The sequence below is a fragment of the Pelodiscus sinensis genome, chromosome 5 (genome assembly GCF_049634645.1).
Source record: "Pelodiscus sinensis isolate JC-2024 chromosome 5, ASM4963464v1, whole genome shotgun sequence".
NCBI classification, from domain to species: Eukaryota; Metazoa; Chordata; order Testudines; family Trionychidae; genus Pelodiscus; species Pelodiscus sinensis.
The window spans coordinates 104,248,738-104,272,513 of NC_134715.1; the positions used below are offsets into that span (position 1 = coordinate 104,248,738).

General features: G+C 40.7%; 1 protein-coding gene across 4 annotated transcripts in view; it reads left to right on the forward strand.

The window, feature by feature from the left end:
* KCNIP4 (potassium voltage-gated channel interacting protein 4) overlaps positions 1-23,776 on the forward strand; it is a 581,010-nt gene that overhangs the window by 399,288 nt on the left and 157,946 nt on the right. The window contains exon 1 of one of the 4 annotated variants that reach the window (XM_075930667.1): positions 16,308-16,400. The exons of the other annotated variants lie outside the window; for them this stretch is intronic. The gene's annotated coding sequence lies outside the window, so the exon portion shown is untranslated. Of the gene's footprint in view, positions 1-16,307; positions 16,401-23,776 lie in introns of those variants that run through there. 4 annotated transcript variants of the gene reach the window in all.

Genomic DNA, 23,776 nt, shown 5'->3' on the forward strand with positions numbered 1-23,776 from the left:
AATTTATAAGAATCAAATTTCTATGATGGATTTAATTCTTACAAAAGAATAACACTGTATAAGTATTTCCCCTTATAGAGCAGTGTTTCCCAAACTATGGACTATGGCCTGGTACCGGTCCGTGGGGATAAAAATACCGGGCCTCAGCGTGGCTGCCGGGGTGTTCCGGGCTTCCAGAGTGCCCATGCAGTGCCAGGTCCCCCAAGCCCTGGGCCAGGCTGGGCGGAGGATGCAGCTGGATGTTCTGGGCTCCCGGCAGAGGTGTAGCAAAGGGGGAGCAGGAGGGGCAGTTGCCCCGGGTGCCATGCTAGGGGGGCACCAGACTGGGCTGCAGGGGGGATGCGGGGCACTGGGCTCACCTGGGCTGCAGGAGGAGGGAGGTGCTGGGAACCCAGCACTGGACTCAAGGGGGGGTAGGGAGGGAGGGAGGAGTAGGGAATCAGCGCTGGGCTCAGCATATCTGCACAGCTTGGAAGAAGGTGCAGGGAAACGGAGCTCAGTTGGGCTGCGAAAGTGAAGAGGTGTGGGGTGCTGAGCTGAGCTGGGCTGGGCTGGGCTGTGGGGGGTGGGGAGGTGCGGAGCTCAGAGATCAGTTTGGCTGCAGGAGGAGGGAGGTGCCCGGAACCCAGGACTAGACTCAAGGACAGACAGGAAAGGAGGGGCAGGAAATCAGATCTGGGGCCAGCAGTTCTGCAGGGCTTGGAGGGAGGTACAGGGAAATGGGGATCAGCTGTGCTGTATGGGAGGCATGCAGGGAACTAGTGCGGGGCTCAACTGGGCTGAGGTGGATGGGGGAAGGCATAGAGAATAGAATGGCAACTCAGCTGGGCTGTGAGGGGCTGCAGGAACTGGAGCTTCACTCCGTTGGATTGTGGAGGATAGTTTTGGGGGGTGCAGGGAACCAGTGGGGGTGGACAGCTCAGTTGGGCTGCAAGGGAGGGATGGAACCAGGAGCCCTGAAATGACCTCCCCTGGTCCAAAAAATCCCTCATCTGAGACCAGTCAGGTCCAGAGGGTGCCAGACCAGGGGGGGTCCAACTCCTACCCAAGTCCCCTTCTTGCACCCTGCCTCCTTGGCAGATACCCTACTCCCTATCTGCTGCTGCTCCTGCCTCCCGGAGTGCCCGTGTGGCGCCAGGTCCCCCAAGGCCTGGCCTGGGCTGGGCGGAGGATGCAGCCAGGTGAAACAGTGAAAATTTATTCATTTGTCACTGGTCCCCATGTCAAAAAGTTTGGGAACTTCTGTTATAGAGCATAAAAGAGTAAGTTTTGAGTGTTCTATTTGTTGGTTGATTCCTTTATACGTGTTGCAACAGAGGTGTCTTGGATAAATTTGCGGTGAGTGTTCTGTGGTGTACGGAGCAGCAAAGAAGAAGGCAGAGTAATGTTTATGGGGAACAATGATTAAATGGGAGCCCCACTGGTGATAGGAACTAAGTAAGTGGCCTGATTTCCACATGGAGCATTTCTGAAAATAAGGCCACTTTGATTTACATGTCCAAATCTAGGTAACCAGGTTCACTATGTTTCTTCTCTTTGTGTTGCCATTTTAAAATGCCTGGTTCCAGTGCGATAAATATTTTGGCTTCTCTTTACTTATTCAATTCAGATATTTACCAGGCAGTGTTCTTAATTGTCAGAATTAATTATTCTATGTACAGGTTTAACAGGGACTTTCTGGTTCTGGAACACCACTGGAGGTTTGGCACCTGGGGTCTTCCCAGCAGGGCACTGGGAGCCCCACGTGTGGCAGTGGGAGCACAGTACAGGAGCTGCCCATAGGGGCAGTGGGAGCCAGGCTTTGCAGTGGGAACCTAGCATGCAGAGTCAGCGGGCCTGTTGGGTGCTGGAGCAGAAGCCTGGTGCATGCACAGGTGGTGGGACTACCTGGTGCATCAGTGGGAACCCATGAAGCAGAGGCAGCAGGCCTGCATGGTAGCACAGTGGCAACTAACAGAGGGATGTAAGTGACTAGTCAACTATCCGATAAGCATAAGCTGATCAGATAGTCAAGTAGTGACTTGACTAGTTGCTTCCCCAGACTGTACTGTTCTCCAAGGAAAAAAATCTCTCTTCTGATTAGTTTAAAATGTTTTATTTAAATGTTTATTATTGTTAAATATTAATTTAGATTTCATTCCAGTTATGATGGTCATGTTTTCTAGGCATAATCCAAGATTTAAAAATACATAATAACTTTTACAAAAGAGAGAGAGAGAATAGAACTACTGACACTTTACCCAGTCTTTAAAAAGGTTACTCACCAATCTATCCCTTCCTTGACCCCCATTTCAGAAAAAACCAGGAATAGCACGTGAGTATTTTCAGCATGCTCTGAAAATCTTCTGATACTAGCTTTGGCAAATCCGTTGGGAAGATAAACTTGCAGCCAAAGACATTGGGCCCTCCAATTAAAACATAGGAAGCTTTTGCCTCTGGCTCATCAAGAAGCTCAACTACCCTTCTATTCAGAGGGAGGAAAGTGGACTCAGGTATCCAGGACCATGTTTTAAGCCACTTCATGCAGAAAGAACAACTTTCATACTCTTGCCTCTTGAATAAATTTTCACTCTTATTCCAATAAAACCAAAGCTTTGCCCTGCAGGTACTTACAGGATGCATTTAACACAAAATGATTCATACTGTACTATTACTAGATTAAAGTTGTACATTTATGAGGAAAAAATGACCTAATAATGGCTTTATTACTTTCTTCCTATTATAATTAAAATAATAAAATAGGGCATCACTCTCTGCCTAAAAATGATTGCAAGGCAATGAAGAGAGTTTAATTCTACAAGTGAATATAAAAATGGTATTTTCTCTGATGTTTAGAATTCGAGGGGGAAGTAAAGAAAAAGTAATAGCAATAATATTGCTTATATTGGAGCCATTTTGAAATGGGATGAAATAGGTTATATTATATTTTTCATGTTTTAGATAGTGTGAGCATCACTTTGCCCCGAAGTTCCCCACCCCACAAATATACAAACATATATATACAGGGCTCGACAAATTATACAACCTACTCGCCCGTGGCAAGTAGAGCCGGGTTCCGGCAATCTGCACATGCTCAGATCATCGGACAGCGTGGCTGGCGAGCGGGGCTTGCTGCGGTTCGGCGAGCCCTGTGTGTGTGTGTGTGTGTGTGTGTGTGTGTGTGTGTGTGTGTGTATATATATATATATCCAAAGTTTATATAGGGAAAATAGTTTCAGAATTATGGAAATCAGCAGTCTGTAGAAGAAAAATCGTGAATTTGGGAAATATGAACTAATTTACTCTCTCTTAAAATTGTTCATTAATAAATATTTTGCATCTATAGAGTACTTTTTATATAAAAATTTTATAGCTCATTGAAGGGTGGCTAAGTAATAATATTTAAATGTACAAATGAGTTAGCTAATGGAAATAAATTCATGTCCCCCCAGTACCTTTCTCTGTTATAACATAAATGAATGATGTTAGCCCACATAAATATCATATAATATTAGAACTTCAAGGAACCTCGAGAGGTCATCAAATCCAGTCCTCTGCACTCATGATAGGACCAAGCATCATCTAAACCAGCGTTTCCCAAACTATGGGCCGTGGCCCAGTACCGATCCATGGGAAAAAAATACTGGGACTCGAGTGGCTGCCGGGATGTTGTGGGCTCCTGGAGTGACCGTGCGGGGCTGGGTTGTGCTGAGGATGCAGCTGAATGTTCTGGGCTCCCGGCAGAGGTGTAGCGAGGGAGAAAACGGGGGCAGTAGCCCCCGGGCACCACGCTAGGGGGGCACCAGGCTGAGTTGCAGGGGAGGTGCAGGGTACTGGGCTCACCTGGGCTGCAGGAGGGAAATGCTGGGAACCCGGCAATGGACTCGGAGGGGAGGGAGGGAGGGAGGGAAGGAGGAGCAGGGAATCAGCGCTGGGCTCAGCATGTCTGCATGGCTTGGGGGCAGTGCAGGGAAATTGAGCTCACCTGGGATGCAAGAGTGAAGAGGTACGGGGTGCTGGGCTGAGCTGGGCTGCAGGAATGGGAAGGTGTGGGGGGCTGGGCTGGGCTGGGCTGGGCTGCGCTGCGGGGGTGGGGCAGAAGGTGCGGGGCTCAGTTTGGCTGCTGGAGGAGGGAGGTGCCGGGAACCTGGGGCGAGACTCAAGGGAAGAAAGGGAAGGGGAGAGGGAGGGGCAGGAAATCACAGCTGGGCTCAGCAGTTCTGTGCGGCTTGGGGGGGAGGTGCCGTGAAACGGGGCTCAGCTGTGCTGTGGTGGGAGGCATGCAGGCAACCAGTGCGGGGCTCAACTGGGTTGAGCTGGATGGGGGAAGGCATAGGGAACAGAAGGGCAGCAGTACAACTGGGCTGTGAGGGGCTTCAGGGAACTGGTGCTGTACTCCTTTGGATTGTGGGGGATGGTTTTGGGAAAGGTGCAGGGAACTAGCGGGGGTGGGCAGCTCAGTTGGGTTGCAGGGGAGGGAGGTGCAAAGAAGCCTAGTGGGTAGGGAGAGAACCAGGAGCCCTGAAATGACCTCCCTTGGTCCAAAAAAATCCCTCATCTGGTACCAGGGAGGTCCAACTCTTACCCAATTCCCCTTTTTGCATCCTCCCTCCTAGCCAGATACCTTACCCCCAATCTGCTGCTGCTCCTGCCTCCCGGAGTGCCCGTGCGGTGCTGGGTCCCCCAAGCCTTGGCCCAGGCTGGGCAGAGGATGCAGCTGGCTGAAAGTGAAAAATTATTCATTTTTCATTTTTTTTTTAATATGCGTTTATATTTTTGGGCTGCAAAAAACAGTACTGAAAAAAAACGGGTTCCAACTAAAGTAAAAAGTTTGGGAAACCCTCATCTAGCCAGCTTTCTATCCATCTTACAATCCATTTATCCAATCCATAGTCACTTAATTTGCTGGCAAGAATATTGTGGGTAAGCGTATCAAAAGCTCTGCTAAAGCTGGCACTGGGGGCTTTGGGAGGAAAAGAAACGCCTTATTTGCATATTCATCATTTGGTTAATGAATATGTAAATATGCAAATGAATGTTACCTGTCCTCCAAAAGCTCGTGAATGGATTTACTGGTCCCTGTGTCAAAAAGTTTGGGAACCCCTGATCTAAACCATCTCTGAAAGGTGCTTTTGTCTAACGAATTATGGAGATTCCACAATCTCCCTAGGCAATTCATTCCAGTGGTTAATGACCAAGCTAAATCTCCCTTGCTTCAATGTAAGCCCATTGCTTCTTGCCCTATCATCACGTTAAGGAATGTATTGTTTCTCCATCTTCTTTGAAGCAACCTTTTAGGTACTTGAAAGTTGTTATTCTATCTCAGTCATCTTTTTTCCAGACTAAACAAATCCACTTCTTCCAATAGCCCCTTACAGGTCACGTTTTCTAGATCTTTCATTATTTTGTTGCCCTTCTCTGGACTTTTTCCAATTTGTTCATAGCTTTTCTGAAATGTGGTGCCCAGAACTAGACACAATACCTTAAATGAGGCCTAATCAGTGCAAAGTAGAGCAGAATAACTTGCTTACAATGCTCCTGTTAATATATCCCAGAATATTTCCTTTTATCCCCAGTCACTATCAAACTGTTGACTCATATGTAGCCCTAGATCCCTTTCTACAGTACTCCTTCCTAGAAAGTAATTTCCAGGTAGTGTGGCTGAAACTGATTGTTCCTTCCTAAATGGAATATTTCACATTGATCTTTACTGTATTGTATGTCATCCTATTTATCTCAGATCATTTGTTCAGTCTCTCCAGGTCATACTGAATTTTATTCTTCCCCTCCAAAGCACTTGCAGCCACTTTCTGCTTGGTATCATGCACTATATAAGTGTACTTCATATGCTATATGTAAATAATTGATGAAGATATTGAACAGAACCAATCCCAAAACTGATCCCTGTGGAATCCCACTTGTTATGCCCTTCCAGTAGAACTGTGAACCATTGATAACTACTCTCTGGGAATGGTTATCCAACCAGTTATGCACCCCTCTTATATATAGTAGCTTCATCTACTTTGTATCATCTAGTCTTATTGATAAGAAAGTCATATGAGACTATATCATCTGCTTTACTAAAGTTTAGGTACGCATGATTAGCATGCTTTACAATTGTGTCCAACTTTATTATCAAGTGTTTAGCCTTCCCAAATGGTAATTCTTTTTAAAAGCACTTATCACCTGGTAGTTCCCATTAGAGAAGCTTTAGGTGGGATCTGAGCTCTTTTGAAATTATCTCCATTTATTTATCTCCCTAAATGGAAGTTACTGAGTGATGAGCTCTTTTGAAAATATGAGGTCTAAATTTATAATGGGTGAAATTCTGCCCTCTAGAGAAGGCCTGCAAAAAAACAGATGCACAATTTAAATCCCATTTATGACCTCATAACAGTGCTTAACTGTTGCATAGACCAGTGTTTCCCAACCAGAGGTACGAATACCCTTAAGGATACTTGAGAGAAGTCTGGAGGTACGTCAACACAACTGAAATTTGGAGAAAACTGAATTTTTGTTTTAAGTTTTACAACGCTTTTTTATGTTTGTATTTTTGACACCCAAAAATTTCATCACCCACCCGGCTACAATTAAGTTGATTAAACAAATGTGTTGCAATGGTAAAAAAAAAAAAAATTGTGTGCCTGAAAACTGTAGGTACTACGAGTACTTTTTTTTTTAAGGGGTACTTTATTAAAAAAAAAAAGGTTGAGAAACACTGGCATAGACCTTGTGCAGGCCTTCTTGCACAGCTGAATTTAACCCATTTAGGCCTTGCATAAGGCAGAGTGTGCCCATAATGTCTTTCATTGTGAAGTTGTTTCTGTCCTTAAAAGAAGGGGTTTTTTTTCACTCCAGTAACACCGTTATGTGGTGATAGCAGAAAACAACTTTGATAATTTGCATAACTGCATATAAAGTGGTTTCAAGACAATTCAAAAGAGTTTCTAGTGTGTACAGTTTAGAGAAATCATTAACCTTCCTCTTATTAACAAATTTCTTAATCCCCATAAGGCAGTTCATATATTTAACAGACTAGAGAGAACATATATTTATACTGTGATGCAGAATTTGATTCTGTGATTGTGCTCTTTGGATCTACGAGGAAAATATCAAATAACTTATGTGCAGTCGATTTTAAAGTTGTTTTATTTGTAAAAATTTAACTTCAAAAGGTTAAAAGATTCTGTAACCATTTTAGCTAGTAATGAGGTGCTATGGATTATCTTGTGGGAGGAAATAATTACTGAATATCCAATAATTGTATTCTGTCTCATGTCTATCAAAACAACTGTGTGTTATTGAATAGTGAGATTCATGGAGAAAAAATACATAATTTAATTCATAACTAAAAATCTGATTAAAAGGTTATAACTCTTGTTGGTTTAAAATCACAAATGTTCTGCACCAGTAGTTTTCAAGCTTTTTTTCATTTGTGGACTACTACATGTCAAATGGAAGTGTGGACCCCTTTGGAAATCTTAGACATAGTCTGAGGACACCCAAGCGTTTGTAGATCAGAGATTGAAAACCACTCTTTTATAGCTTTCAGAAAAGCAATGTCTGTGAATCACAGGAGAGATAGGGAGGAGAAGCACCATAGAACCATAGAGCTGGAAGAGACCTTAGAAGGCCATCAAGTCCAGCCACATGCCCAAGGCAGGACCAATCCCAATTAAATCAACCCAGCCAGGGCTTTGTCAAGCCGGGACTTAAACATCATCACATAAGCTTTTATTAGTGTTCTTTATTGTGTAAATTAGCATATTAAGTTTAATTCTTGGTGTTATGGCAGCAGGGAGGACTTTATATGTAATTAACAAATAAAAATAGCAGTTCCGATAAACCTCCATTCTGAGATCAGTTTCCCTTCATTCCTAAATTATTAGGCTATTACAAAATACAACACTGCAAAAGGTGAAGATGAATTCAATGTTTACGTTCTACATTGAGAGACAGTGGTGCCCCCTCTGGTCAGCCATGGCACAGCCCTTTGACTTTCAGCCTCACAAGGCTGTTAATTTATTCCTGGTGCATGGGAGTCTGAAAACCCTTTCTTTACTCCCAAGTCCATCAGGAACCCAGGTCTACCTAGTCCACTGAGTTTCAGCTCAAGGTATCAATGTTCTTTGATTCTGACTGTACATTGAGCTGCTTCCTACCATCCCATGGATCTCTTCAGGCTTTCCCGCCTATTGATCAGTTTGTCCTTTCCTAGGCTCTAGTCTCTGAGCAACATTTTAGTACATTGTAAGCATGGTGTTCCTTTCTCCAGCCTGCTCATTCCTGACTGCCTTTTATGTCCCTTGCTAAGTGCAACAAGTTTTGCGTCTTCTCTGATTTTGTCCATATGTGCTTGTAGCTTTCTCTCGATCTCATAATTAGCCTATGCTTCTGTTTTCTGTAGGATTTCATTCTGATTTTCAAAAAAGGGAAGCCACAGGGAATGCTCTAATTGAGCTCAGCTCCACTGTAACCTTTGCCAGCAAGGTCACTGTGGCAATCCTGCAGTGAAATCGTAGGAAAGCATCTAAATGAAGGGTGGGCCCTTCCAACTCCCTGAACTAATGATGGTGGATACATTTAAATCACTTTGAAAAAGAGAGAAAGACATTAAAAGTAGATGAGATGTATAATCAATGAAGAAAGGAAGTTAAAACAGCAGTTGCATGCCTATCAAAATCACTGCAACCACGGCATAACAGTTTAGCAAGGGAAAACCTATGCTTTACCTCAGAAGGGGTAGCTGTGTTAGTCTGTAACTGGGAAAAAAAACCCTCAAAAAACTGGTGACTTGTTTACGTTTTTTCTAGGCTTTACCTGTGATTTTTTTAAAGTACATCGGTGTTGCTAGGTAAGCATGTATTAAGAGTGGGTTAATTCGGGGTGATCCCTACTAGCTTTCCATAGTGAGCTAGGCTGTTGTATACTATAACACAAGGGGAAAAAAGCTTTCCAGATCATGTATCTTCCTTCAGGGGAATACTTTAAATATTTAAAGCATGCATCTCAAGCATAATACTTGCCTACAAATCTTACAACCCCACTAGGGACTTTAATTAAGCACCATGCAACAAAGATGCCAAAACCTATGACTAATTATTTATCTCTAGGGCTAAACTCACTTAAACGAAGAATAAAGGTCATTGTCAAAGCTGACTGAAAAGAACAATTTCTGTCAATATTTATTGAATTACATGTGTCTGTGTTCTCTAGGATTCATATATTGCACCATGTTGCAGAGACTTCTTACATTTCCTCATTAGTTTGTCTGTAAGATGCCATGGCGCTCATTTAAGAGCCAAAGAGAGAGTATGTTATCACACACATAGGCTGTGTCTACATTGGCATCCCTTTCCGGAAAAGGGATGCTAATGAGACACTTTGGAATAGCAAAATCCGTGGGGGATATTTAAATCCCCCGCGGCATTTGCATTAACATGGCTGCCGCTATTTTCCGGCTTGGGGATAAGCCGGAGAAAAGCGGCAGTCTAGACGTGATTCTCCGGAAAATAAACCCTTTTCCGGAGGATCTTTTATTCCTACTTTCAACCAGACTTTTTGGGGTCTGGTCTAGTCTTTTTGTTTTTTGTTCTTTCTTTTTGCCTATCTTAGTTTATTTAAGGTGAAATTCAATCCAACTACTTAGAGCGCCATTATGTGGTCTCTCTTGTCAAGGAGATGCAATCCATCACTGTCTAGCTCGGGCTAGGATGTATGGCTCTTGGGCTACTCTTCCAGCTGGTGAATTTGAGTAGTGGTCACAATCTCTTCTTATTGGCTGCATATGATAACAGGGCTATGTAAGCTTGCATAGGTAGCAAGCTTCTCTGACCTGCTGCAATGGCTTATGGGAATTTGGCATAGTGACAATGTCATGTGTGAGGGGCCAACTCACCGCCACGGTGCCATCAGCTGGCTGTCCTGGGAATTAGCTCTTCATGCTTCACTGGATGCCTTTCTCTAGGTAGTGTCGCCCCATGTTTCTCTTCACGTGATGGCATCCTCTTCCAGACACTGCCCTCTGGCAGTGCCCACTCGGGTCTCTCTGCGTCCCCTTCCGGCATGGGGTGGGGGAAGTTGTGGTGTGGTGTGGACCTGCTGCCACACCTGGAAGCCTCCTGCTTCCCCAGTCAGGCCCCTGCTGCTCTCTGTCTAGAGCCACAGTCAGTTCCCCCACTCCCTCAGGAGTCCTTCATTATATAGCCCCCAGCTGGGACCTAGTTAGCAAGACCTGCCTCAGCTGGGGCTTTACTCTCAGCCTTTGCTCAGGGCTGGGGTTTTCCCTTAAAAGGCCGGTGCAGGGCAAGCGCCTTGTCACAGCATGCACAGGATTTATTACCAGGAGATGGGACCTCCACTTCTGTTAATTCCCAATGCATAGCTTTTGTGATGCACACGGCTGTGCTTTAGTCTGAGCACTAGAGTAAATATCACCCAACAAACACTTCAGTCAACATACTGTTAAAATAATATTTACATTATATTTGAAGGAACATTAGATTTTGTAAACCTATCTTGTACAATTTCTGCCATAATATTATTTTAAATTAGGTAAATACACAATGGGGCATTTTACCTGTCATATTTAAACAGGTGCCGTGAACCTTTATGCTGCTTATTCTGAATAACTATTTCATTTTAAAGCTATTTTTTACTGGAAAATAATTGGGATAGCTGAGATTTGCATTCATAATATAGGGCTAGTTGGGGCCCATCCTGTATTTTTCTCCTATACAGAGATCCCTATGAACTTGATATGTAACTCATTTTTAAAGTCAGTAGGATTTGGGGGTGCAAGAAATGAAGAATCAAATCTTTTCATTATTGTTGGAAAAACAATCACCCTTCATTTTATACAAAACAAATTACAGTTTTACCCGTTTGGAAAGGTCCTCTTTTATCTACCTTATTTCATGCTAAAATTGCTCTCTTATTGCTAAGAATTAGTCCAATGGTTCAAGATCCATCTCTGATAAGGCAACTTAGCAGGAGGAGCAGGAAAGAGACTCTGAAAAGTCAATGACATTTTTACTTTTGTTGTGTCCAGTGACATGAAAAATTCATGCTTCCCAAGATTAAGTTTTGGAAATGGAACTTTTAATCAGGGTAAAATATTAATGGCTTGTTTTTCTAGCAGGACTAATAATATGAAATCATCTTTATTTTAGGAAATCTTTCTTCAAGTAAGCTGTGGTGGGAGTACATCTACACAGCAATATTATTTTAAAATAACTAGCATTATTTTGAAAAACTTGGTCTGTGTTTACACAGCAGGCAGTTATTTTGAAATCATGTTGAAATACAGTAATTCCTCATTTAACACGTGCCTGCTTAACACATTTTCATGATAGCACGATTTTTTTTTAGGGAACATTTTTTGAATTACACAACCGTCCCAAGAATAACACGATTTCCCCAGCCGGCCCATTGCCGGCGGCTGCACGGGGCTTCCCCCACCTCCCTGCAAAGTGGCGGAGGGTTTGCCACTTGCCGCGCTGTTCCCCGCTGACTCCCTCTCGCTGGACTTCTTGCCCTCTTTCCTCCGTCCCCGCTTGCAGGCCAGTCGCTGGGTTTCCGCAGCCGGCCCGTCGCCAGTGGCTACGCAGAGCTTCTCCCACCTCCCTGCAAAGCAGCGGAGGGTTTGCCGCTCACCGTGCCGTTCCCCGGTGACCCCCCCTCGCCTGACGCAATGCAGGTACCCGCAGACCCATCACAGGGGCATACTCCCAACCCAATCCCCCTCCCGTCTCCTCCTCTTCTCTTCCCCAGAGCCAAACACCTCCCATCCCTGCTATAATGCAGTCCCTTTTCTCCCCCAACCTTATGTCCCGGTCTCAACAGACTCCACCACTTGAAATGCAACCCCCACCTTTTCCATTATTTTCAATGGGAAAATTGACCCCACGTAACACATTTTCACTTAACACGATCATTTTCTGAAATATATCTATAGTGTTAAATGAGGAATTACTGTACTGTCAAGTGAGAGGGCTTCTTACTCCAACTCCTGTAACCCTCATTGTATGAGGAGTAAGGGAAGTAGGAGGAAGAATGCTCTCTTCTGAAATAAGTGCTGTGTAGATGCTCCCAATTTCAAAATAAGCTATTTCAAAATAAGCTGCACAATTGACATAGCTCAATTTGCATAGTTTATTTCGAGTTAAGCCCTGATGTGTAGACACACCCTGTCTGATCAGTGTGGGAAGTAATGGTTTGAAAGGAAACATATCCTTTTTAGCTATAGATGGGCTGCTTTCCCCCTCTTTGGATAAAAGCTTTGGTCTTTAAACATCAGTGGAGAATGAGAGAAATACCAATTTTTATAGCTATCATGTACCTCAGTTTACCAATTTGATATTAACTTATCTACCTGCATAAATCAAACGAGGCTATAAGGGAGAAACAGAGAGTAAACAGAACAATAGAAAATATAAAGTATATCTAATACCAAGAGTCCTTGGTGAAACAATTGGGATGCTATTGATTGGTCCTCTGCCCTGGCTTCACCTAGGCTATCAAGGCTTATTCATCCCAAGCCAAACATAGGGGTAAAGGGAATACCGAAACCTGAAAGAGCCCAGCTGAGCGAGGAAGTGGGGAGGGGATTGAGCAGTGAGCAATAACAGTTAGAAGAGATTATCTGTCATATTGCACACACAGCATGCTGCAGAAGGGCAGTTGGCTTTGTCTAGTCTTGAGGTGCAGGTCAATTTACTGAATGGAACTTAACTGAACATAACCGTCTGTGAGAGCTTTCCTTTGAGTCACTTTAAGCAGTTCCTGGACACAACCTCCTGGAGGAAAAATTAGACTTGTCATATTAACATTCGGAAAGAGCTGGAGGGAAGGGTGCTGCAACTCTGAGAACCAGCCCAAAAGTGACCATGCCACAAGATTCCGTCCTTTGAGAGAGGTCAAGTCTTTCACCTGAACAATACACTGGAGAGGGACCAAAATGTAGAGCTCTGATGGTACACATTTTGTGAAGGGCAATGCCAGTGGATCAACAAAGAGTCTTTCCCAGACCCACTCTGCCCTCTTCACTTCCGTATACTGGGAGGTTCTGCAGAGTTGGGCCATACATGAGTTGTGCACCTACACTGACTCTCTTACTTTCTTGTATTTCTCCTTCAACAGAGGACTTGAACTGGAACTACAGTTCTGCGGTACACCCTGGGTCCTCTTGGCCAATAGATTGAAGGAAGTAGGATTTGCCTCCTTATGCATTTCCTGAAAGCAAAAGGTTAATCTAGCAAGGAATAATGAGTAATCTAATTTTAGTGTCTGCTTCTCTGTGGAAGAGAGAACTCAATTTTCCATCAAACTTTGCTACAAATTTAAACGTTCAATTGATTTTTACTCCCTATTGACCAATCAATGTCTTATAATCATTTCCTGGTAGCCTGCTAGTCATCTTGAATAAAGCTAACAGGATTGTGTTTTAACATCTTTAACATCTGTTTCTCATCTTATGAAAGTACAGCTGAATTTTCATCAGCATTTTCACCATTCTCTTTATCCTTTTAAAAATCAACATTAAAGATGTGGCATGATTGCTTCTAAAAACATGCACCACTGAATGCTTCATAGCAAGTCAATATGGCATATGCCATTTCACAGAACTGGACTGCTAATCTGTATCATAGCTGTAAAAACGTTTAGGGAAAAACTTTCTACAGTATCAAAGCTTGTCCAAATCATTTTCCGGGAGGAACCTGTTTAGGACTACTTCAGACCTTTCTGATGGATGAAAATGCCTTACTTGCCCCTTTGGAACAATGTGATTGTAAAAGACTACAATGAACCCCAGCCATTCATGACAAATAATCCAAGAGATTGGAGGACTTTGGTATTTGATTTCACAAAGATGTAATTATTATGTCTGAGAATTCTTCTCAAATCGGTGAACTATATGAGTTGCTGCTAAAGACCTTAGAACTGAATGACTCTAAACAAATTGATTTGGGTTTTAATTATGCCCAGAACGTTTTAATGTGGTCAAAATGATTTTCCCTAAACTTGTTTTTTTAAACAATTGAACTATTTTGGGTGAAATTTTCCAAAAAAGGCAGATATCCAGCATATAAAAATCAAACTCAAAAGGTTAAACTTTGGTAGTTATGAGCAACTTAAAACAGGGTTTTATAGTAAGACGTATTTCGCAACATCAGCAATATGTTATCAGAGCCACCTTACATAAAGAAAATGTTATTAAAGCTTCTATTTTTATATATAATGCGGCAATTAAAATAAGAGCCCAAGAACAATTTCAGAAGAAAGTTCACTTTTCATTTTTCCCCTCTTATCTGACATGGTGACATAGATATTATTATATATGGAGAATTTTAAAATGCTTGCTATAATCTGAGTGCCAGACACCCAGAATTGATTGCAATATATCCCAAAGTAAGTGGATGAGCAATAGTTGTCACATATCAGAGGGGTGCTTCATATCTCACAAAGACTGTTAAGTATGTGGATTGTGTGGCAGAACTCTATGAATATGCTTGTCAATGGCATATTGGATCATTTACCATTTAGGGAGCTACTGTGTCCAGCTGTAGATTTTATTGAACTAAAACCTTTCATTTATAAGATTTACATTTTTTCCCCACGCTAAATCTTGTATTTTATATTTTTTTTCCCCTCTCTTATAAAACATGAATATGGAAAATTACTGCCAATTTCTATTACGGAAGCAACTGGTCTAGTGACAAGAGAAACTATGTAGGAATCTTTAAAATTTTCACATTGATTTTAAGAAAGTATAATTTCTTACCAAAGCATCATTGAAGAAAGAAAACTCTGTGACTACATGATTTAATAAGGTTGTAAAATAATTAATGTGATAGTAATATGTCGTGTAAATGTTATAATTTCCAGAATTTCATAAGAGCTACAAACTGATGAGCAGCTGATGGAACATACATGGCAGCTTGTTCCAAAGTAATGCCGTACTCACTTCAGAGTCATGGCCATAACAAGGGTGGGGCAAGTGGGCCACTCGCCCCAGGTACATCATAATCGGGCACAAACATGCAATAGGTAAAAATAATAACCTGCAAAAGTAAAGAGTGTGACATGTGCTAACCTAAGGAGAGGTGGTGCATAATTAATATTGCACCCCAGGCGCAAAAATACATAGTTACTGCACTGTTCTGAATATTCCCCAGCTTTGTAATGAAGAAGACCATAGAAAACTGTCTATTCAAATGTTTGGTTGATTCAGCAAGAAATCAGCTTTCCCATAGACTCTATTCCTGCTTTTTTTTTTTTTTTTTTTTTTTTTTTTAAGGATGCTTCTAAAGCTTCACAAAAGTGTATAGAGGGAAGGCATATTAAATCTTCCTCTGCAGCAGTTCACAGCTACATTTTTCAGGCTTGGAGATGACCCTATCTTGGGCCACAGAAGTAGAATGGTCTTGATTGTCCAACTACAGATCTATATAAAAAAAAGATTCTATCAGTTGTAGTTGTCAGTGAGCCAGGGAACACTCATCCATCAAAAGAGAGATGAGTTACCTTCATTCAAGGTCACCCAAATGTTACAACTTGTGAAGTGTTTAAGGTCAAAACCTAAATTACTTAAACCTTTTTAATCAAAGATAAGTAGACAAAACCATAACAACCGCCTGTATATACATCCATCTTCCCCGATAAATACAAATTGCCTATTAGACTTCAGTAGCACTGGAGACCTGAAATTTTATAGTGGCCATGTACTCTAAACCCCAAAGAGGGTACAGATTAAAAGAGTTAGGTTTTTATTGATTTACATCTGTTTATCAATCCACTCAACATTTTTCTCAGGTACTTATTTTTCTTTGATCTATGTGATTGTTGTCCTGCAGCTCTGAGACTGAAGCAGTTCTGCAGTATAAAAATTGGAACATACACATGGTGAAGAGTGGAACATCAAACCACATTAATAGAGTGCTTTAATTGGCTAAAAAAATATGCTGTCTGCCTATTTCTTTGACGCTGTATTTAAACAATCAGTCCCTCACAAAAAAATAAAAAGGTAAACTTTGGATGAAAACATTTATGCCTGACTACCAACAAGAAAAACCATGCTTTGAAATTTTCAAGAAAAGTAAAGATTAGAATGAAGAGGATGCAGTTTGCCGCAAGTACTGCAGCATTAAGGTCAGTACTCATGCTGACAGAATAAAGGAGCATGCTGAAAACAAGTGACACAAGCTTCAGGAAAAAAAAGAGCTTTGGAATAAACAGTCAAAATCAGGAGCTTTCACCAGGTCTTTAATGAAAGAGGACACAGCACAGTTGAATCAATGAATTTGTGTGTGTTCTTTGTTTCACAGGACAACCACTGTTAATTGCAGAGGGGCCTTTTGGTGACTTTGTGCAACGATAATGTCCAGCAGTTAAAACCCTTCCTAGTGCAGACAACCTCACTGGTAAGTATCTGAAGGAAAATGCCAATGCTTAATACATAAACTGATGGAACAAACTGAAGAAAATACAGTGTCTTGTCTGATTTTTTTTTTTTTTACAAGTCTCCAAATGCTTTGGATCCTCTAATTCTTAGTCTTCTGTTTTCATTTCTTAATTTCAAAGTGAATAAACCTGCATCATTTTGTGCTAATGTGACATTCATCCCCTCTGCTACACCTGTTTTGTTGACACAGCAATAGCTCACATATTTAAGATGTACCAAGTTAGCTTGGGGAAAATATGGCTACAACTAACACAGAATCTGCTTCCTACATGGCTAAATTTGCATGGTAGATTAAACTCAATCAGAGGCTGGAGCTGCTAAGTTTTACCTATCCTGCTCATCTGACGAACATTGCTGTGTCAGCAGCCGCAGCTAGAGAAGAAATGGAAGATGAGAATTCATTCATCTTTGGATTCAAGGCCGTTTTCAAGCATATGAACACGTTGAAGTCTTTGTTTCATACAGTGCAATACAAGTGCAGAACCAACTGCACATTTCCTCTCCCTTTTGTGGAAGAGCTTGTACTTCACTCCCTGTCATGTAAATAACCTGTGAACTGTGCTAATCTGTTAATTTGATCATCCTGAGATTGTTGGTTGTAAGGCAGAATCTCTGAAGAAACTGGCAAATAATGAAAATGGTCACCAGATTCAGTGCACCAAAGTAATTTTCACTGATGAAAACTTGGAATTGCTCTGTAGCACACAGAAAATGCTGAAATTTTCTCTGACTGTTACTAACACACTTGTCAATATCAGATCCTGACAACCAAAATCTCACCTGAAACAAACACACAATCTGCAGGAGAAACATATAGAGAGAAAACCCAACTACTTCTGGAAATCCTTCTGACTCCACAATACAGAAAAACAAAACAAAAATACTTTCAACACAATCCTCAGCAGGAAATGGATGGTGATGGTGGCCTGTAATCTGAACCCCAAAGTGAATGACATTCAGGTGTTACACCTTTTCCTGAAGGTGAATTTTGCAGCAGAATTTTAAGCCAGAGTGTTTCAATCATTTGCAGGGTTTGATGCCACATATCATTGTACAAACATTGAAGAAGCAATATTTGCTCCCAAAGCTTACAGTCTAAATTGAAAAAAAAAAAAACCAAGGGCTAAGTGAAAGCAAGTATTGTTATTTTATAGAGGTTAAATGACTTGCCAAGGTCACATAGGAAGTCTGACAGTGCCAAGAAATGAACCTATATCTTTAAAGACTTGGGTCATGAGTGTTCTAGAAGGCTACTTCTTACTGGTGTCTAATGAACCCGGGAGCACTTAGTAGAATGCTTGCAGGTGGTATCCCTGGTATTATTCCTGTCTCTGTGCCAGAAGCAAGAATAATTTTCTTACGCCAATTTTCTTTCTTCTCTCCACCAAATATATCAATGTAGGTGATTCTTTGCCATCGAAATCTGCCTGTTGGGAAAAGGCCATGGACTACCCAGAGACATTGTTACCCTAATTGTATGGATAGGGTGCTGAAGAGCTTTCATTTCAAAACCTTACAGCATGCTGAAAATTAAAATAAAAAGAGAGATAGTATAAAACTAATTAAATTTAGTATCACAATGAGCAACATAGAACTTTGATAATCCAATTGAAGGGGGCAATGGAGGGGAAACCATTTGGGGAGCAAGAGTGCATATTTCTTGGGTCGCTGATGTATAATTATGGATTCCTTGATGCATTATTTAGGTGTAATTTGCCACATATACAATTATGCTTTGAGTGTAAGCATATTCTGTATACCTCTTCACCTTTAGCCAATATGGCTTTGTGGGCATGGGTAGAGTAAAGGAGTTCTTATAGCCTATATATAGCCTGGCTCCCTTTGCTTTGTTTCATTTTATTTGTATAATTCCTGCAAAAATGTGGATATGAATTGCAGGTAAAAAGATTTGTGGATTTGAATTACATTTGTGAACTCTGCAAATAATTCATGATGGCCTTATTCTCTAAGAGGTTGACCTATCAATAAGCGAAACTACATGTTTATAGAGTAAATCAAAAGTGTTCTCTTTCTGAATGCCTAAAGTAAATTCACTTACCTGATGTGTTGTTTAAGGCACAATAATTTTTTCAGCACTGAATACAGCTGAAAAAAAACCTGTGATGCCATTAAATATGGTGTGAAATAGAAACCTTCCTGTTACTGTCTGCAACAGGCTTAGTGTTATAGTTGCCAGTCTTAGCTGTCAAGAACAGAAAGTGTTAGATAACTGGCACTTTGTCTTGACACAAGGAAGCAGAGGTTGGATAAACCCTCTATCAATAATACCTGGTATCCTAAAACTCCAAATGACAGTTTCCCTGTACAAAATAGCCAGATAATTCCTTTGTTTTTCAACATAAAGCACAAATTCAGTTACAAGTGAATAAAAATCAAGATTTTGCAGATGGTGCATGAATAGTTTGAACGCAAATGTAGTCATGGTGTATGTGCATATGAGGAAACTGTCTGTATCAGTCAGAGAGATCAATACAGTTGTACCAGGGATTAATGTGGCTCACTTTAGTTTATTCCTAACAAGGATTAGATGGCTTGAGGAAAGTTTGTTGATATATCTTTTCTCAAGTCATCTGTAACTTTGTGTGTAATATGTATGTTCACACTGTATATAAATAAGTCTAAAAACTTGTCTAATTCGAGGTTTTGGTGTGGGTTTTTTTTTTTACAATATCTTTCCAGATTTCCAAGTACCTCCTCAGATTTAAATACAGCAAATTTTAAATATTTCATTATAGTATTTTGATCCATCAAGTTCCTGGTTACTTTTTTTTCAAATTAGTAAACTCTCTTACAAAACTAACAATATTTTACTCTGCTGTATCATACACCCTCTCTCAAACTCCAGCTACTCCATATCATGTCATGATGGAAGTTGCAGTATCTGGTTGGTTACTAAGCCCTCATGAACCTAGAAAGCAGTATTTCAGATAAAAAGTCCCCTCATAAAGAATGTCCTATCAAAAATATTTTCTTGGGCAATGTCTACTTGGGCCTCTTTTTAACAGAAGACCCAGTATTAGGTGTATTATAATCATATGGTGAGGTTTTGTTCCAGTTACCCTCTTTAACACAATGTAGAAATGTTTGTTCTTTGAGTGGTTGCTCATGTCCATTCACCATCCGAATTACAGAGAGAGACTGCAGAACTGGAATTCATCTACAAATTTGACACCGAGTTTGAATAAAGACATTAACTGATCAATGCACTACAAAGCCAATTTCCCCTGCCTTTGACATCCGTATTTTTTACGTCAAAAACTATGAATGGGATACATCTAATCCACTTAATTAACTTCGTTAATTAATATGGGTCTTACAATTGACAGGTACTTCTTTTGCTGATATACAGGCAGTCCCTAGGTTACGTACAAGATAGGGACTGTAGGTTTGTTCTTAAGTTGAATTTGTATGTAAGTCGGAACTGGTACATATTGTAGGGGAAACTCTAGCCAAACATTTCTCCAGAGCTCAGTTTTATTCTCCCACACCTCATTTCCCTCAGTCCTTTATTCTCAAGCTGAGGTGTCTGCTGAGAAAAGCCGCTCTGCATCTCCCTGGTCTGCTGGCGGGGGCGCTAGCTTCGCATCTCCCTGATCTGCTGGGGGGAAGCAGCTAGTGCGGGGTTGCCTCACCCCGTTTGTAAGTAGGGATCCGATGTAAGTCGGATCCATGTAACCCAGGGACTGCCTGTATACATATATCTGGGATTTTGTTATTTTCACACCTACTCATCTAATGAAATGGGTCTTACCCATGACAGCTCATGTCCTATATATTTTTGTTAGACTTAAAGGGCTACTCATTGTTTTCATTTTAATACAGCCCACATTTCACAGCCCACAAAATAACCAATGTATGAGCCCTTGTGGGGAGATTTCCTTTGTAAGAGGTGATTAAAATCACTGCCTCACCAAAAAAAAAAAAAAAGATTTGCCTCTGATGGAACAGGCAAGTCCCTGAGTCATCTGTGGAGAAACCTAAATACCTCTATGCCAGCATTAGGGTCTCCTGAACTCTGTTGGATAATGTGCATTCCTTGAAGCATCATATCAACTCCCTTCCCACTCTACATGCAGTTTTGGTCTCCCCTAAGAGGGATCTTTGTGGGAAGGGGGAGATAATGCTGGATAGGTAGCTGCCCTGAAATGCAAACCTTCAGCATAGGAAGGAGCAGTTGGGTGAAGAGGGTTCCTTCCAAGCACTGGTGACAAGAAGATCTGTCAGGAAGTTCTGCTATTTTAGTTGTAGATTTTGACTGCAAACTACCAAGGGAATAGCTCTGTTGAGGTGCTGTTTTCATGGTCTGCTTTCATCTTTATATCACCAAGTTTTGTTTTCCTTTCTTTTCCCTTTTTCTGGTTTCCATAGCAACATTCACTAGCAATGTTACAGCAGGTTTCCTTGCTGCAGAACTTTTCAGGGCTGTAGAATGACCAATCCCAGACTCCTGTAGCTGTTTCACTTATATTTAAATAATTTCTATTTTCTAACTTCAGAGGGAGAAATGGATAAAAGGTTTAGATGTTTAATGCGAACCTCTTGCTCAAATGTCAGTGTGCCTACTAAGCCCAAACAACATGTTGATTAGTTATTTCAGTCTTTGGGTGCATCTATACAGCACCCTAAACTCAAAATAAAATACACAATTTGTGTAGTATAAATTGTGCATCTTACTTTGATTGAATTCGAAATAGGATATTTTGAAATTTCGCACATCTACACTGCACCAAATTTCAAAATAACACGCTATTTCGAGACATCGTTTAACCCTTAGGAAAGAGGGATACTGGCGTGCCAAAATAGTACACCCATTATTTCAAAAAATATTTTGAAATAACGGGCAGCTTGTGAAGTTGCAGGGTAGCTATTTCAGGATACTTGTGGTATTCCGAAATAGCTGTGCAGCGTAGACGTATCCTTTGAAACCACACAAGCTAAATTAAATATTTATTACATTTCTTCACTGTTAGTTGCCTGTTTTCTAGTTAGATTAATGATTTCTGAGCTGCAGATTATAAACCTGTAAAGTCAGGATGATAATATGAATGTTAAAAGGGTTAACTAGTTAAAAATAGCACTTAACCAGTTAACCATATTAAACTAAGTCCCATTGCCTGGCCACCACTGGAACTGACTGGTAAAGGGCAGTTAACCGGTCAGATGATGATGATAATAATTACCTAAATGCCTCCACTTGCAGTGACCTTAAATCCTATGTATTTTCAGATTTAACCTGGAGAAAATAATTCTCACATTTTATATATAGATAAACTGAGGTCCTGAGGACACAGCCAACATTTTCAGTGTCTTTCGATATTGAGTCTCCTATGTTTGGGTGAGCAAATTTGAAAGGCATGCTAAGAGACTGATTTTCAGTGTTGTTGAACAAATGCAGCCCCTACTAAAATAAATTGGAAATGCAATCGCTCAAAATTTTTGCTCCCAGAGCACAGCCAGCCTGAGCACTAAATGAGGCAGGATGCTGTGCAAATCAGTATATAATAATGTAATTAAAGACTATCATAATGCAGACAAACAAGAGCAGAGGCAACCTAAATTATGCCATTTCCTAACTTTTGAACGCTTGACTTTGCAGCCTTAATGTTCTTTTAATATAGGGTTTGTATGTCTAATTTTGGGATATGTTATAGAATTTTGTTCCCTAAATCTCTCTCTCCAGTCTCCCTCTCACCCCCCACACTCCTGCCCCATTAAAGGAGCTAGCTCATATTTTGGATTTAGTTAGGGAATGAAAAAGTATCTTTAGCTATCTGCACTTCATACCCTCAGGAAAAGTACATGAAGCCCTAGAAGAATCTGTCAAATTATTAGGTGGTGAGGGGTAGGGGAAAGACTTTCAGAAGTGCCTTAGATGTACAGATGCCTTTGACTTGTAATGTTTTATATGGAGGGACTTTTGAAAATCTCCCCCTATGTTTCTTAAGGCATTTTTTAACCACAGCCATGAAATCACAATGATTAGTGTTAGTTAAATCTAATGGGTGATGCAACTCCCTTCTCTCCAAATTGCTGCTAGAAAATTGTTATACGTTTTGACAGTTTATAAAAGAGTTATTTTAATAAGCTAGTGTATTCTACTGTATTCTGGTATTTTAAATGTTTGTTTTAGGGTTGTTAAAATAATTAAGTAGTTAAACAATGGCACATAACTAGTTAACCACTTAAACATATGCCCTGACACTCAGTCACCGCCTAGTCCTGCTGCTGGCCCCACCATTGCTTTGGGGGCCCTGTTGACAGTCCTGCTGTGGCCATGAGGTTCTGCAGCAGCTATGGGGTCCTCCACAGCTGGGGCTGCTGGCCACTGGCAGAGTTCACTGGCAAGGGCCAGTTAACCAGTAAGCTTATCTGTTAACTATTTAACATCTCCACTTTATTTTTGTTTTGAAAATTGAGAATTCCCATTTATTATATCAGCAAGAAATTAGTTGCCTTTGAGTGTGATGAAGATTTTAAGAATCTGAGCACATTCTTTGATACTTTGGTGGAGTTTAGGCTAGTTATTTTTACTGACTCAAATTTCATGAATTCTACATGTTTCCCTTTCTAACCTACATTTCCTGTAGCTTTAATTTCTTTATTCAACTTCTATGACATGGCTACTGTCAGAACAAGAATACAATTAATTGTATGTATTGCTATCTAGAGGCTTACAGGTATAACATATTGTATCATGAGTCTTTGCCATATGTTTTTTGAGTGAATATTATACATTTTTGGAAGTCCATTTTGTAGATTTAATTTGCTGTGGAACTTGAAAACCTGTTGATACTAACTTAAATTGGGTTGGATCAAATCCATTTGGTTCTTTTACAATTTTTAAACTTCTAAATTTTGCTGGTACAATTAAAATAATTTGATGGCATAAATATTTGAATTTCCTTGTCTAACCACCAGACTTGATCTTGCCACTCACATAAAGTAATAAGATATTGAAATGCTAATATTGATGCCTTTCACTGGCTCCTCATCTAGAACTGATTTTGTAGATTTACACATCTGGTGTCAGTCCTTTAACTATTTGGCCTTATAAGGCCGAATAGCTGGATAACTTGGAATCCAATTATCAGCTTCTGGGGTGGTTAGAATACATCACTCCATTTGCTGGTGTTATTAACAAACTGAGATTAATACAGTGGCAATGCTGGAACTACACCCCAAGATATTTTTAGTATTACATAAAGACCTTTCATGAAAGTAAGAAGAGGATTAAGAAAAAACAGCTATGTATTACTGTTATATATTAACACATACTATTTGATTAGTGTGTATCTGATTAGGGTGCAAGCATCT